We start from the raw sequence: 9,913 nt of genomic DNA, 5'->3' as shown, positions 1-9,913 counted from the left end.
AAACCATAAAGCTCTTCTACAGCCACACCACACTGGATATGCCCAATCTCATCTGATCTTGGAAACTAAGCAGTGTTGGGTCTGGTTAGTACTTGGATGGGAGACCACCTGGGAATACGTAGGTGCTGTAGATATTTTTATACTGCCAACACCGTTCTGTTGATGCATTCCATTTTCAAACCTATTCATTTATGAACCAGTAGTTAGAAGTAGAAAAGTTCTAACAGAAACCACAAAGCTCATCTACAGCCACACCACACTGGATACGCCCAATCTCATCTGATCTTGGAAGCTAAGCAGTGTTGGGCCTGGTTAGTACTTGGATGGGAGACCACCTGGGAATATAAGGTGCTGTAGATATTTTTATACTGCCAACACCGTTCTGTTGATGCATTCCATTTTCAAATGTATTCATTTATGAACCAGTAGTTAGAAGTAGAAAAGTTCTAACAGAAACTGCAAAGCTCATCTACAGCCACACCACACTCGATACGCCCAATCTCATCTGATCTTGGAAGCTAAACAGTGTTGGGCCTGGTTAGTACTTGGATGGGAGACCACCTGGGAATACAAGGTGCTGTAGATATTTTTATACTACCAACACCGTTCTGTTGATGCATTCCATTTTCAAACATATTCATTTATGAACCAGTAGTTAGAAGTAGAAAAGTTCTAACAGAAACAACAAAGCTCATCTACAGCCACACCACACTGGATACGCCCAATCTCATCTGATCTAGGAAGCTAAGCAGTGTTGGGCCTGGTTAGTACTTGGATGGGAGACCACCTGGGAATACAAAGTACTGTAGAAATTTTTATACTACCAACACCGTTCTGTTGATGCATTCCATTTTCAAACTTATTTATTTATGAACCAGTAGTTAGAAGTAGAAAAGTACTAACAGAAACCATAAAGCTCTTCTACAGCCACACCACACTGGATACGCCCAATCTCATCTGATCTTGGAAGCTAAGCAGTGTTGGGCCTGGTTAGTACTTGGATGGGAGACCACCTGGGAATACTAGGTGCTGTAGATAATTTTATACTGCCAACACCGTTCTGTTGATGCATTCCATTTTAAAACTTATTCATTTATGAACCAGTAGTTAGAGGTAGAAAAGTTCTAACAGAAACCAGAAAGTTCATCTACAGCAACACCACACTGGATACACCCAATCTCATCTGATCTTGGAAGCTAATCAGTGTTGGGCCTGGTTAGTACTTGCATGGGAGACCACCTGGGAATACAAGGTGCTGTAGATATTTTTATACTGCCAACAACGTTCTGTTGATGCATTCCATTTTCAAACCTATTCATTTATGAACCAGTAGTTAGTAAGTAGAAAAGTTCTAACTGAAACCACAAAGCTCATCTACAGCCACACCACACTGGATACGCCCAATCTCATCTGATCTTGGAAGCTAAGCAGTGTTGGGCCTGGTTAGTACTTGGATGGGAGACCACCTGGGAATACAAGGTGCTGTAGATATTTTTATACTGCCAACACCGTTCTGTTGATGCATTCCATTTTCAAATGTATTCATTTATGAACCAGTAGTTAGAAGTAGAAAAGTTCTAACAGAAACTGCAAAGCTCATCTACAGCCACACCACATTGGATACGCCCAATCTCATCTGATCTTGGAAGCTAAGCAGTGTTGGGCCTGGTTAGTACTTGGATGGGAGACCACCTGGGAATACAAGGTGCTGTAGATATTTTTATACTGCCAACACCGTTCTGTTGATGCATTCCATTTTCAAACGTATTCATTTATGAAACAGTAGTTAGAAGTAGAAAAGTTCTAACAGAAACCACAAAGCTCATCTACAGCCACAGCACACTGGATATGCCCAATCTCATCTGATCTTGGAAGCTAAGCAGTGTTGGGCCTGGTTAGTACTTGGATGGGAAACCACCTGGGAATACAAGGTGCTGTAGATAATTTTATACTGCCAACACCGTTCTGTTGATGCATTCCATTTTAAAATGTATTCATTTATGAACCAGTAGTTAGAAGTAGAAAAGTTCTAACAGAAACCAGACAGTTCATCTACAGCAATACTACACTGGATACGCCCAATCTCATCTGATCTTGGAAGTTAAGCAGTGTTGGGCCTGGTTAGTACTTGGATGGGATACCACCTGGGAATACAAGGTGCTGTAGATATTTTTATACTACCAACACCGTTCTGTTGATGCATTCCATTTTCAAACGTATTCATTTATGAACCAGTAGTTAGAAGTAGAAAAGTACTAACAGAAACCATAAAGCTCTTCTACAGCCACACCACACTGGATATGCCCAATCTCATCTGATCTTGGAAGTTAAGCAGTGTTGGTCCTGGTCAGTACTTGGATGGGAGACCACCTGGGAATACATAGGTGCTGTAGATATTTTTATACTGCCAACACCGTTCTGTTGATGCATTCCATTTTCAAACGTATTCATTTATGAACCAGTAGTTAAAAGTAGAAAAGTTCTAACAGAAACCACAAAGCTTATCTACAGCCACACCACACTGGATACGCCCAATCTCATCTGATCTAGGAAGCTAAGCAGTGTTGGGCCTGATTAGTACTTGGATGGGAGACCACCTGGGAAAACAAGGTGCTGTAGGTATTTTTATACTACGTACACCGTTCTGTTGATGCATTCCATTTTCAAACGTATTCATTTATGAACCAGTAGTTAGAAGTAGAAAAGTTCTAACAGAAACCACAAAGCTCATCTACAGCCACACCACACTGGATACGCCCAATCTCATCTGATCTTGGAAGCTAAGCAGTGTTGGGTCTGGTTAGTACTTGGATGGGAGACCACCTGGGAATACAAGGTGCTGTAGATATTTTTATACTGCCAACACCGTTCTGTTGATGCATTCAATTTTCAAATGTATTCATTTATGAACCAGTAGTTGGAAGTAGAAAAGTTCAAATAGAAACCACAAAGCTCATCTACAGCCACACCACACTGGATACGCCCAATCTCATCTGATCTTGGAAGCTAAGCAGTGTTGGTCCTGGTTAATACTTGGATGGGAGACCACCTGGGAATACAAGGTGCTGTAGATATTTTTATACTACCAACACCGTTCTGTTGATGCATTCCATTTTCAAACGTATTCATTTATGAACCAGTAGTTAGAAGTAGAAAAGTTCTAACAGAAACCACAAAGTTCATCTACAGCCACATCACACTGGATACGCCCAATCTCATTTGATCTTGGAAGCTAAGCAGTGTTGGGCCTGGTTAGTACTTGGATGGGAGACCACCTGGGTATACAAGGTGCTGTAGATATTTTTATACTGCCAACACCGTTCTGTTGATGCATTCCATTTTCAAATGTATTCATTTATGAACCAGTAGTTAGAAGTAGAAAAGTTCTAACAGAAATCGCAAAGCTCATCTACAGCCACACCACACTGGATACGCCCAATCTCATCTGATCTTGGAAGCTAAGCAGTGTTGGGACTGGTTAGTACTTGGATGGGAGACCACCTGGGAATACAAGGTGCTGTAGATAATTTTATACTGCTAACACCGTTCTGTTGATGCATTCCATTTTAAAACGTATTCATTTATGAACCAGTAGTTAGAAGTAGAAAAGTTCTAACAGAAACCACAAAGTTCGTCTACAGCCACACCACACTGGATACGCCCAATCTCATCTGATCTTGGAAGCTAAGCAGTGTTGGGTCTGGTTAGTACTTGGATGGGAGACCACCTGGGAATACAAGGTGCTGTAGATATTTTTATACTGCCAACACCGTTCTATTGATGCATTCCATTTTCAAACGTATTCATTTATGAACCAGTAGTTAGAAGTAGAAAAGTTCTAACAGAAACCACAAAGCTCATCTACAGCCACACCACACTGGATACGCCCAATCTCATCTGATCTTGGAAGCTAAGCAGTGTTAGGCCTGGTTAGTACTTGGATGGGAGACCACCTGGGAATACAAGGTGCTGTAGATATTTTTATACTGCCAACACCGTTCTGTTGATGCATTCCATTTTCAAACGTATTCATTTATGAACCAGTAGTTAGAAGTAGAAAAGTTCTAACAGAAACCACAAAGCTCATCTAATGCCACACCACACTGGATACGCCCAATCTCATCTGATCTTGGAAGCTAAGCAGTGTTGGGCCTGGTTAGTACTTAGATGGGAGACCACCTGGGAAAACAAGGTGCTGTAGATATTTTTATACTACCAACACTGTTCTGTTGATGCATTCCATTTTCAAACGTATTCATTTATGAACCAGTAGTTAGAAGTAGAAAAGTTCTAACAGAAACCAGAAAGTTCATCTACAGCCACACCATACTGGATACGCCCAATCTCATCTGATCTTGGAAGCTAAGCAGTGTTGGGCCTGGTTAGTACTTGGATGGGAGACCACCTGGGAATACAAGGTGCTGTAGATATTTTTATACTGCCAACACCGTTCTGTTGATGCATTCAATTTTCAAACGTATTCATTTATGAACCAGTAGTTAGAAGTAGAAAAGTTCTAACAGAAACCACAAAGCTCATCTACAGCCACACCACACTGGATACGCCCAATCTCATCTGATCTTGGAAGCTAAGCAGTGTTGGGCCTGGTTAGTACTTAGATGGGAGACCACCTGGGAATACAAGGTGCTGTAGATATTTTTATACTGCCAACACCGTTCTGTTGATGCATTCCATTTTCAAACGTATTCATTTATGAACCAGTAGTTAGAAGTAGAAAAGTTCTAACGGAAACAACAAAGCTCATCTACAGCCACACCACACTGGATACGCCCAATCTCATCTGATCTTGGAAGCTAAGCAGTGTTGGGCCTGGTTAGTACTTGGATGGGAGACCACCTCGGAATACAAGGTGCTGTAGATATTTTTATACTTCCAACACCGTTCTGTTGATGCATTCAATTTTCAAACGTATTCATTTATGAACCAGTAGTTAGAAGTAGAAAAGTTCTAACAGAAACCACAAAGCTAATCTACAGCCACACCACACTGGATACGCCCAATCTCATCTGATCTTGGAAGCTAAGCAGTGTTGGGCCTGGTTAGTACTTGGATGGGAGACCACCTGGGAAAACAAGGTGTTGTAGATATTTTTATACTACCAACACCGTTCTGTTGATGCATTCCATTTTCAAACTTATTCATTTATGAACCAGTAGTTAGAAGTAGAAAAGTTCTAACAGAAACCACAAAGCTCATCTACAGCCACACATCACTGGATACGCCCAATCTCATCTGATCTTGGAAGCTAAGCAGTGTTGGGCCTGGTTAGTACTTGGATGGGAGACCACCTGGGAATACAAGGTGCTGTAAATATATTTATACTACCAACACCGTTCTGTTGATGCATTCCATTTTCAAACGTATTCATTTATGAACCAGTAGTTAGAAGTAGAAAAATACTAACAGAAACTATAAAGCTCTTCTACAGCCACACCACACTGGATATGCCCAATCTCATCTGATCTTGGAAGCAAAGCAGTGTTGGGCCTGGTTAGTACTTGGATGGGAGACCACCTGGGAATACAAGGTGCTGTAGATAATTTTATCCTGCCAACACCGTTCTGTTGATGCATTCCATTTTAAAACGTATTCATTTATGAACCAGTAGTTAGAAGTAGAAAAGTTCTAACAGAAACCAGAAAGTTAATCTACAGCAACACCACACTGGATACGCCCTATCTCATCTGATCTTGGAAGCTAAGCAGTGCTGGGCCTGATTAGTACTTGGATGGGAGACCACCTGGGAATACAAGGTGCTGTAGATATTTTTATACTGCCAACACCGTTCTGTTGATGCATTCCATTTTCAAATGTATTCATTTATGAACCAGTAGTTAGAAGTAGAAAAGTTCTAACAGAAACCACAAAGCTCATCTACAGCCACACCACACTGGATACGCCCAATCTCATCTGATCTTGGACGCTAAGCAGTGTTGGGCCTGGTTAGTACTTGGATGGGAGACCACCTGGGAATACAAGGTGCTGTAGATATTTTTATACTGCCAACACCGTTCGGTTGATGCATTCCATTTTCAAACGTATTCATTTATGAACCAGTAGTTAGAAGTAGAAAAGTTCTAACAGAAACCACAAACCTCATCTACAGCCACACCACACTGGATACGCCCAATCTCATCTGATCTTGGAAGATAAACAGTGTTGGGCCTGGTTAGTACTTGGATGGGAGACCACCTGGGAATACAAGGTGCTGTAGATATTTTTATACTGCCAACACCGTTCTGTTGATGCATTCAATTTTAATATGTATTCATTTATGAACTAGTAGTTAGAAGTAGAAAAGTTCTAACAGAAACCATAAAGCTCATCTACAGCCACACCACACTGGATACGCCCAATCTCATCTGATCTTGGAAGCTAAGCAGTGTTGGGCCTGGTTAGTACTTGGATGGGAGTCCACCTGGGAATACAAGGTGCTGTAGATAATTTTATACTGCCAACACCGTTCTGTTGATGCATTCCATTTTAAAACGTATTCATTTATGAACAAGTAGTTAGAAGTAGAAAAGTTCTAACAGAAACCATAAAGCTCATCTACAGCCACACCACACTGGATATGCCCAATCTCATCTGATCTTGGAAGCTAAGCAGTGTTGGGCCAGGTTAGTACTTGGATGGGAGACCACCTGGGAATACAAGGTGCTGTAGATATTTTTATACTGCCAACACCGTTCTGTTGATGCATTCCATTTTCAAACGTATTCATTTATGAACCAGTAGTTAGAAGTAGAAAAGTTCTAACAGAAACCACAAAGCTCATCTACAGCCACACCACACTGGATACGCCCAATCTCATCTGATCTTGGAAGCTAAGCAGTTTTGTGTCTGGTTAGTACTTGGATGGGAGACCACCTGGGAATACAAGGTGCTGTAGATATTTTTATACTGCCAACACCGTTCTGTTGATGCATTTCATTTTCAAACGTATTCATTTATGAACCAGTAGTTAGAAGTAGAAAAGTTCTAACAGAAACCAGAAAGTTCATCTACAGCAACACCACACTGGATACGCCCAATGTCATCTGATCTTGGAAGCTAAGCAGTGTTGGGTCTGGTTAGTACTTGGATGGGAGACCACCTGGGAATACAAGGTGCTGTAGATATTTTTATACTGCCAACACCGTTCTGTTGATGCATTCAATTTTCAAATGTATTCATTTATGAACCAGTAGTTAGAAGTAGAAAAGTTCTAACAGAAACCAGAAAGTTCATCTACAGCAACACCACACTGGATACGCCCAATGTCATCTGATCTTGGAAGCTAAGCAGTGTTGGGTCTGGTTAGTACTTGGATGGGAGACCACCTGGGAATACAAGGTGCTGTAGATATTTTTATACTGCCAACACCGTTCTGTTGATGCATTCCATTTTCAAACGTATTCATTTATGAACCAGTAGTTAGAAGTAGAAAAGTTCTAACAGAAACCACAAAGCTCATCTACAGCCACACCACACTGGATACGCCCAATCTCATCTGATCTTGGAAGCTAAGCAGTGTTGGGCCTGGTTAGTACTTGGATGGGAGACCACCTGGGAATACAAGGTGCTGTAGATATTTTTATACTGCCAACACCGTTCTGTTGATGCATTCCATTTTCAAACGTATTCATTTATGAACCAGTAGTTAGAAGTAGAAAAGTTCTAACAGAAACCACAAAGCTCATCTACAGCCACACCGCACTGGATACGCCCAATCTCATCTGATCTTGGAAGCTAAGCAGTGTTGGGCCTGGTTAGTACCTGGATGGGAGACCACCTGGGAATACAAGGTGCTGTAGATATTTTTATACTGCCAACACCGTTCTGTTGATACATTCCATTTTCAAATGTATTCATTTATGAACCAGTAGTTAGAAGTAGAAAAGTTCTAACAGAAACCACAAAGCTCATCTACAGCCACACCATACTGGATACGCCCAATCTCATCTAATCTTGGAAGTTAAGCAGTGTTGGGCCTGGTTAGTACGTGGATGGGAGACCACCTGGGAATACAAGGTGCTGTAGATATTTTTATACTGCCAACACCGTTCTGTTGATGCATTCCATTTTCAAACGTTTTCATTTATGAACCAGTAGTTAGAAGTAGAAAAGTTCTAACAGAAACCACAAAGCTCATCTACAGCCACACCACACTGGATACGCCCAATCTCATCTGATCTTGGAAGCTAAGTAGTGTTGGGCCTGGTTAGTACTTGTATGGGAGACCACCCGGTAATACAAGGTGCTGTAGATATTTTTATACTGCCAACACCGTTCTGTTGATGCATTCCATTTTCAAACGTATTCATTTATGAACCAGTAGTTAGAAGTAGAAAAGTTCTAACAGAAACAACAAAGCTCATCTACAGCCACAGCACACTGGATACGCCCAATCTCATCTAATCTTGGAAGCTAAGCAGTGTTGGGTCTGGTTAGTACTTGCATGGGAGACCACCTGGGAATACAAGGTGCTGTAGATATTTTTATACTGCCAACACCGTTCTGTTGATGCATTCCATTTTCAAATGTTTTCATTTATGAACCAGTAGTTAGAAGTAGAAAAGTTCTAACAGAAACCACAAAGCTCATCTACAGCCACACCACACTGGATACGCCCAATCTCATCTGATCTTGGAAGCTAAGCAGTGTTGGGCCTGGTTAGTACTTGGATGGGAGATCACCTAGGAATACAAGGTGCTGTAGATATTTTTATACTGCCAACACCGTTCTGTTGATGCATTCAATTTTCAAATGTGTTCATTTATGAACCAGTAGTTAGAAGTAGAAAAGTTCTAACAGAAACCAGAAAGTTCATCTACAGCAACACCACACTGGATACGCCCAATCTCATCTGATCTTGGAAGCTAAGCAGTGTTGGGTCTGGTTAGTACTTGGTTGGGAGACCACCTGGGAATACAAGGTGCTGTAGATATTTTTATACTGCCAACACCGTTCTGTTGATGCATTCTATTTTCAAACGTATTCATTTATGAACCAGTAGTTAGAAGTAGAAAAGTTCTAACAGAAACCACAAAGCTCATCTACAGCCACACCACACTGGATACGCCCAATCTCATCTGATCTTGGAAGCTAAGCAGTGTTGGGCCTGGTTAGTACTTGGATGGGAGACCACCTGGGAATACAAGGTGCTGTAGATATTTTTATACTGCCAACACCGTTCTGTTGATGCATTCCATTTTCAAACGTATTCATTTATGAACCAGTAGTTAGAAGTAGAAAAGTTCTAACAGAAACCAGAAAGTTCATCTACAGCAACACCACACTGGATACGCCCAATCTCATCTGATCTTGGAAGCTAAGCAGTGTTGGGTCTGGTTAGTACTTGGATGGGAGACCACCCGGTAATACAAGGTGCTGTAGATATTTTTATACTGCCAACACCGTTCTGTTGATGCATTCAATTTTCAAATGTATTCATTTATGAACCAGTAGTTAGAAGTAGAAAAGTTCTAACAGAAACCAGAAAGTTCATCTACAGCAACACCACACAGGATACGCCCAATCTCATCTGATCTTGGAAGCTAAGCAGTGTTGGGTCTGGTTAGTACTTGGATGGGAGACCACCTGGGAATACAAGGTGCTGTAGATATTTTTATACTGCCAACACCGTTCTGTTGATGCATTCCATTTTCAAACGTATTCATTTATGAACCAGTAGTTAGAAGTAGAAAAGTTCTAACAGAAACCACAAAGCTCATCTACAGCCACACCACACTGGATACGCCCAATCTCATCTGATCTTGGAAGCTAAGCAGTGTTGGGCCTGGTTAGTACTTGGATGGGAGACCACCTGGGAATACAAGGTGCTGTAGATATTTTTATACTGCCAACACCGTTCTGTTGATGCATTCCATTTTCAAAAGTATTCATTTAT

General features: G+C 41.2%; 30 non-coding genes and 14 pseudogenes across 30 annotated transcripts; all 44 read left to right on the top strand.

Annotated features, from left to right (window-relative positions):
• The first annotated feature begins 14 nt into the window (after nucleotides 1-14).
• On the top strand, nucleotides 15-134 carry LOC134889462 (5S ribosomal RNA; annotated as a pseudogene).
• Nucleotides 135-241: 107 nt separating this feature from the next.
• Nucleotides 242-360, top strand: LOC135058479 (5S ribosomal RNA). Its single transcript, XR_010244907.1, has one exon. It is a non-coding gene; the product is annotated as a 5S ribosomal RNA (ribosomal RNA).
• A 107-nt stretch (nucleotides 361-467) lies between these two features.
• LOC135067592 (5S ribosomal RNA) lies at nucleotides 468-586 on the top strand. Its single transcript, XR_010253804.1, has one exon. It is a non-coding gene; the product is annotated as a 5S ribosomal RNA (ribosomal RNA).
• A 107-nt stretch (nucleotides 587-693) lies between these two features.
• LOC134893015 (5S ribosomal RNA) lies at nucleotides 694-812 on the top strand (annotated as a pseudogene).
• A 107-nt stretch (nucleotides 813-919) lies between these two features.
• Nucleotides 920-1,038, top strand: LOC134902122 (5S ribosomal RNA). The gene has a single exon (XR_010175596.1). It is a non-coding gene; the product is annotated as a 5S ribosomal RNA (ribosomal RNA).
• Nucleotides 1,039-1,145: 107 nt separating this feature from the next.
• Nucleotides 1,146-1,264, top strand: LOC135069072 (5S ribosomal RNA). Its single transcript, XR_010255263.1, has one exon. It is a non-coding gene; the product is annotated as a 5S ribosomal RNA (ribosomal RNA).
• Nucleotides 1,265-1,372: 108 nt separating this feature from the next.
• On the top strand, nucleotides 1,373-1,491 carry LOC134898574 (5S ribosomal RNA). The gene has a single exon (XR_010172268.1). It is a non-coding gene; the product is annotated as a 5S ribosomal RNA (ribosomal RNA).
• A 107-nt stretch (nucleotides 1,492-1,598) lies between these two features.
• Nucleotides 1,599-1,717, top strand: LOC134902267 (5S ribosomal RNA). The gene has a single exon (XR_010175735.1). It is a non-coding gene; the product is annotated as a 5S ribosomal RNA (ribosomal RNA).
• A 107-nt stretch (nucleotides 1,718-1,824) lies between these two features.
• Nucleotides 1,825-1,943, top strand: LOC134887295 (5S ribosomal RNA; annotated as a pseudogene).
• Nucleotides 1,944-2,050: 107 nt separating this feature from the next.
• On the top strand, nucleotides 2,051-2,169 carry LOC135061506 (5S ribosomal RNA). Its single transcript, XR_010247883.1, has one exon. It is a non-coding gene; the product is annotated as a 5S ribosomal RNA (ribosomal RNA).
• Nucleotides 2,170-2,276: 107 nt separating this feature from the next.
• On the top strand, nucleotides 2,277-2,396 carry LOC134890660 (5S ribosomal RNA; annotated as a pseudogene).
• A 107-nt stretch (nucleotides 2,397-2,503) lies between these two features.
• Nucleotides 2,504-2,622, top strand: LOC135069879 (5S ribosomal RNA). Its single transcript, XR_010256059.1, has one exon. It is a non-coding gene; the product is annotated as a 5S ribosomal RNA (ribosomal RNA).
• Nucleotides 2,623-2,729: 107 nt separating this feature from the next.
• Nucleotides 2,730-2,848, top strand: LOC135062194 (5S ribosomal RNA). The gene has a single exon (XR_010248548.1). It is a non-coding gene; the product is annotated as a 5S ribosomal RNA (ribosomal RNA).
• A 107-nt stretch (nucleotides 2,849-2,955) lies between these two features.
• LOC134884625 (5S ribosomal RNA) lies at nucleotides 2,956-3,074 on the top strand. Its single transcript, XR_010168767.1, has one exon. It is a non-coding gene; the product is annotated as a 5S ribosomal RNA (ribosomal RNA).
• Nucleotides 3,075-3,181: 107 nt separating this feature from the next.
• On the top strand, nucleotides 3,182-3,300 carry LOC134885328 (5S ribosomal RNA). The gene has a single exon (XR_010169445.1). It is a non-coding gene; the product is annotated as a 5S ribosomal RNA (ribosomal RNA).
• A 107-nt stretch (nucleotides 3,301-3,407) lies between these two features.
• Nucleotides 3,408-3,526, top strand: LOC135068108 (5S ribosomal RNA). Its single transcript, XR_010254315.1, has one exon. It is a non-coding gene; the product is annotated as a 5S ribosomal RNA (ribosomal RNA).
• Nucleotides 3,527-3,633: 107 nt separating this feature from the next.
• Nucleotides 3,634-3,752, top strand: LOC135065890 (5S ribosomal RNA). The gene has a single exon (XR_010252158.1). It is a non-coding gene; the product is annotated as a 5S ribosomal RNA (ribosomal RNA).
• Nucleotides 3,753-3,859: 107 nt separating this feature from the next.
• On the top strand, nucleotides 3,860-3,978 carry LOC135064646 (5S ribosomal RNA). Its single transcript, XR_010250950.1, has one exon. It is a non-coding gene; the product is annotated as a 5S ribosomal RNA (ribosomal RNA).
• Nucleotides 3,979-4,085: 107 nt separating this feature from the next.
• On the top strand, nucleotides 4,086-4,204 carry LOC134888041 (5S ribosomal RNA; annotated as a pseudogene).
• Nucleotides 4,205-4,311: 107 nt separating this feature from the next.
• On the top strand, nucleotides 4,312-4,430 carry LOC135059366 (5S ribosomal RNA). Its single transcript, XR_010245771.1, has one exon. It is a non-coding gene; the product is annotated as a 5S ribosomal RNA (ribosomal RNA).
• Nucleotides 4,431-4,537: 107 nt separating this feature from the next.
• Nucleotides 4,538-4,656, top strand: LOC134901480 (5S ribosomal RNA). Its single transcript, XR_010174970.1, has one exon. It is a non-coding gene; the product is annotated as a 5S ribosomal RNA (ribosomal RNA).
• A 107-nt stretch (nucleotides 4,657-4,763) lies between these two features.
• On the top strand, nucleotides 4,764-4,882 carry LOC135062012 (5S ribosomal RNA). Its single transcript, XR_010248376.1, has one exon. It is a non-coding gene; the product is annotated as a 5S ribosomal RNA (ribosomal RNA).
• Nucleotides 4,883-4,989: 107 nt separating this feature from the next.
• On the top strand, nucleotides 4,990-5,108 carry LOC135060358 (5S ribosomal RNA). The gene has a single exon (XR_010246752.1). It is a non-coding gene; the product is annotated as a 5S ribosomal RNA (ribosomal RNA).
• Nucleotides 5,109-5,215: 107 nt separating this feature from the next.
• Nucleotides 5,216-5,334, top strand: LOC134888424 (5S ribosomal RNA; annotated as a pseudogene).
• Nucleotides 5,335-5,441: 107 nt separating this feature from the next.
• Nucleotides 5,442-5,560, top strand: LOC135069947 (5S ribosomal RNA). The gene has a single exon (XR_010256124.1). It is a non-coding gene; the product is annotated as a 5S ribosomal RNA (ribosomal RNA).
• Nucleotides 5,561-5,667: 107 nt separating this feature from the next.
• On the top strand, nucleotides 5,668-5,786 carry LOC135070883 (5S ribosomal RNA). The gene has a single exon (XR_010257034.1). It is a non-coding gene; the product is annotated as a 5S ribosomal RNA (ribosomal RNA).
• A 107-nt stretch (nucleotides 5,787-5,893) lies between these two features.
• Nucleotides 5,894-6,012, top strand: LOC135061270 (5S ribosomal RNA). Its single transcript, XR_010247657.1, has one exon. It is a non-coding gene; the product is annotated as a 5S ribosomal RNA (ribosomal RNA).
• A 107-nt stretch (nucleotides 6,013-6,119) lies between these two features.
• LOC135060660 (5S ribosomal RNA) lies at nucleotides 6,120-6,238 on the top strand. Its single transcript, XR_010247052.1, has one exon. It is a non-coding gene; the product is annotated as a 5S ribosomal RNA (ribosomal RNA).
• Nucleotides 6,239-6,345: 107 nt separating this feature from the next.
• LOC135060276 (5S ribosomal RNA) lies at nucleotides 6,346-6,464 on the top strand. Its single transcript, XR_010246666.1, has one exon. It is a non-coding gene; the product is annotated as a 5S ribosomal RNA (ribosomal RNA).
• Nucleotides 6,465-6,571: 107 nt separating this feature from the next.
• LOC134901859 (5S ribosomal RNA) lies at nucleotides 6,572-6,690 on the top strand. Its single transcript, XR_010175337.1, has one exon. It is a non-coding gene; the product is annotated as a 5S ribosomal RNA (ribosomal RNA).
• A 107-nt stretch (nucleotides 6,691-6,797) lies between these two features.
• LOC134892102 (5S ribosomal RNA) lies at nucleotides 6,798-6,916 on the top strand (annotated as a pseudogene).
• A 107-nt stretch (nucleotides 6,917-7,023) lies between these two features.
• Nucleotides 7,024-7,142, top strand: LOC134891555 (5S ribosomal RNA; annotated as a pseudogene).
• Nucleotides 7,143-7,249: 107 nt separating this feature from the next.
• Nucleotides 7,250-7,368, top strand: LOC134891554 (5S ribosomal RNA; annotated as a pseudogene).
• A 107-nt stretch (nucleotides 7,369-7,475) lies between these two features.
• On the top strand, nucleotides 7,476-7,594 carry LOC134898573 (5S ribosomal RNA). Its single transcript, XR_010172267.1, has one exon. It is a non-coding gene; the product is annotated as a 5S ribosomal RNA (ribosomal RNA).
• A 107-nt stretch (nucleotides 7,595-7,701) lies between these two features.
• On the top strand, nucleotides 7,702-7,820 carry LOC134901389 (5S ribosomal RNA). Its single transcript, XR_010174879.1, has one exon. It is a non-coding gene; the product is annotated as a 5S ribosomal RNA (ribosomal RNA).
• Nucleotides 7,821-7,927: 107 nt separating this feature from the next.
• Nucleotides 7,928-8,046, top strand: LOC134887919 (5S ribosomal RNA; annotated as a pseudogene).
• Nucleotides 8,047-8,153: 107 nt separating this feature from the next.
• On the top strand, nucleotides 8,154-8,272 carry LOC134891170 (5S ribosomal RNA; annotated as a pseudogene).
• Nucleotides 8,273-8,379: 107 nt separating this feature from the next.
• On the top strand, nucleotides 8,380-8,498 carry LOC134894128 (5S ribosomal RNA; annotated as a pseudogene).
• Nucleotides 8,499-8,605: 107 nt separating this feature from the next.
• Nucleotides 8,606-8,724, top strand: LOC135067306 (5S ribosomal RNA). The gene has a single exon (XR_010253526.1). It is a non-coding gene; the product is annotated as a 5S ribosomal RNA (ribosomal RNA).
• A 107-nt stretch (nucleotides 8,725-8,831) lies between these two features.
• Nucleotides 8,832-8,950, top strand: LOC135070437 (5S ribosomal RNA). Its single transcript, XR_010256603.1, has one exon. It is a non-coding gene; the product is annotated as a 5S ribosomal RNA (ribosomal RNA).
• Nucleotides 8,951-9,057: 107 nt separating this feature from the next.
• On the top strand, nucleotides 9,058-9,176 carry LOC134898571 (5S ribosomal RNA). Its single transcript, XR_010172266.1, has one exon. It is a non-coding gene; the product is annotated as a 5S ribosomal RNA (ribosomal RNA).
• A 107-nt stretch (nucleotides 9,177-9,283) lies between these two features.
• On the top strand, nucleotides 9,284-9,402 carry LOC134891208 (5S ribosomal RNA; annotated as a pseudogene).
• Nucleotides 9,403-9,509: 107 nt separating this feature from the next.
• On the top strand, nucleotides 9,510-9,628 carry LOC134887177 (5S ribosomal RNA; annotated as a pseudogene).
• Nucleotides 9,629-9,735: 107 nt separating this feature from the next.
• On the top strand, nucleotides 9,736-9,854 carry LOC134898570 (5S ribosomal RNA). Its single transcript, XR_010172265.1, has one exon. It is a non-coding gene; the product is annotated as a 5S ribosomal RNA (ribosomal RNA).
• Nucleotides 9,855-9,913: the final 59 nt, after the last annotated feature.

Source organism: Pseudophryne corroboree, chromosome 3, assembly GCF_028390025.1.
Source record: "Pseudophryne corroboree isolate aPseCor3 chromosome 3, aPseCor3.hap2, whole genome shotgun sequence".
Taxonomy (NCBI): Eukaryota; Metazoa; Chordata; class Amphibia; order Anura; family Myobatrachidae; genus Pseudophryne; species Pseudophryne corroboree.
Note: the sequence above shows the minus strand (reverse complement) of the source record. Positions and strands in the feature narration are given on the sequence as shown.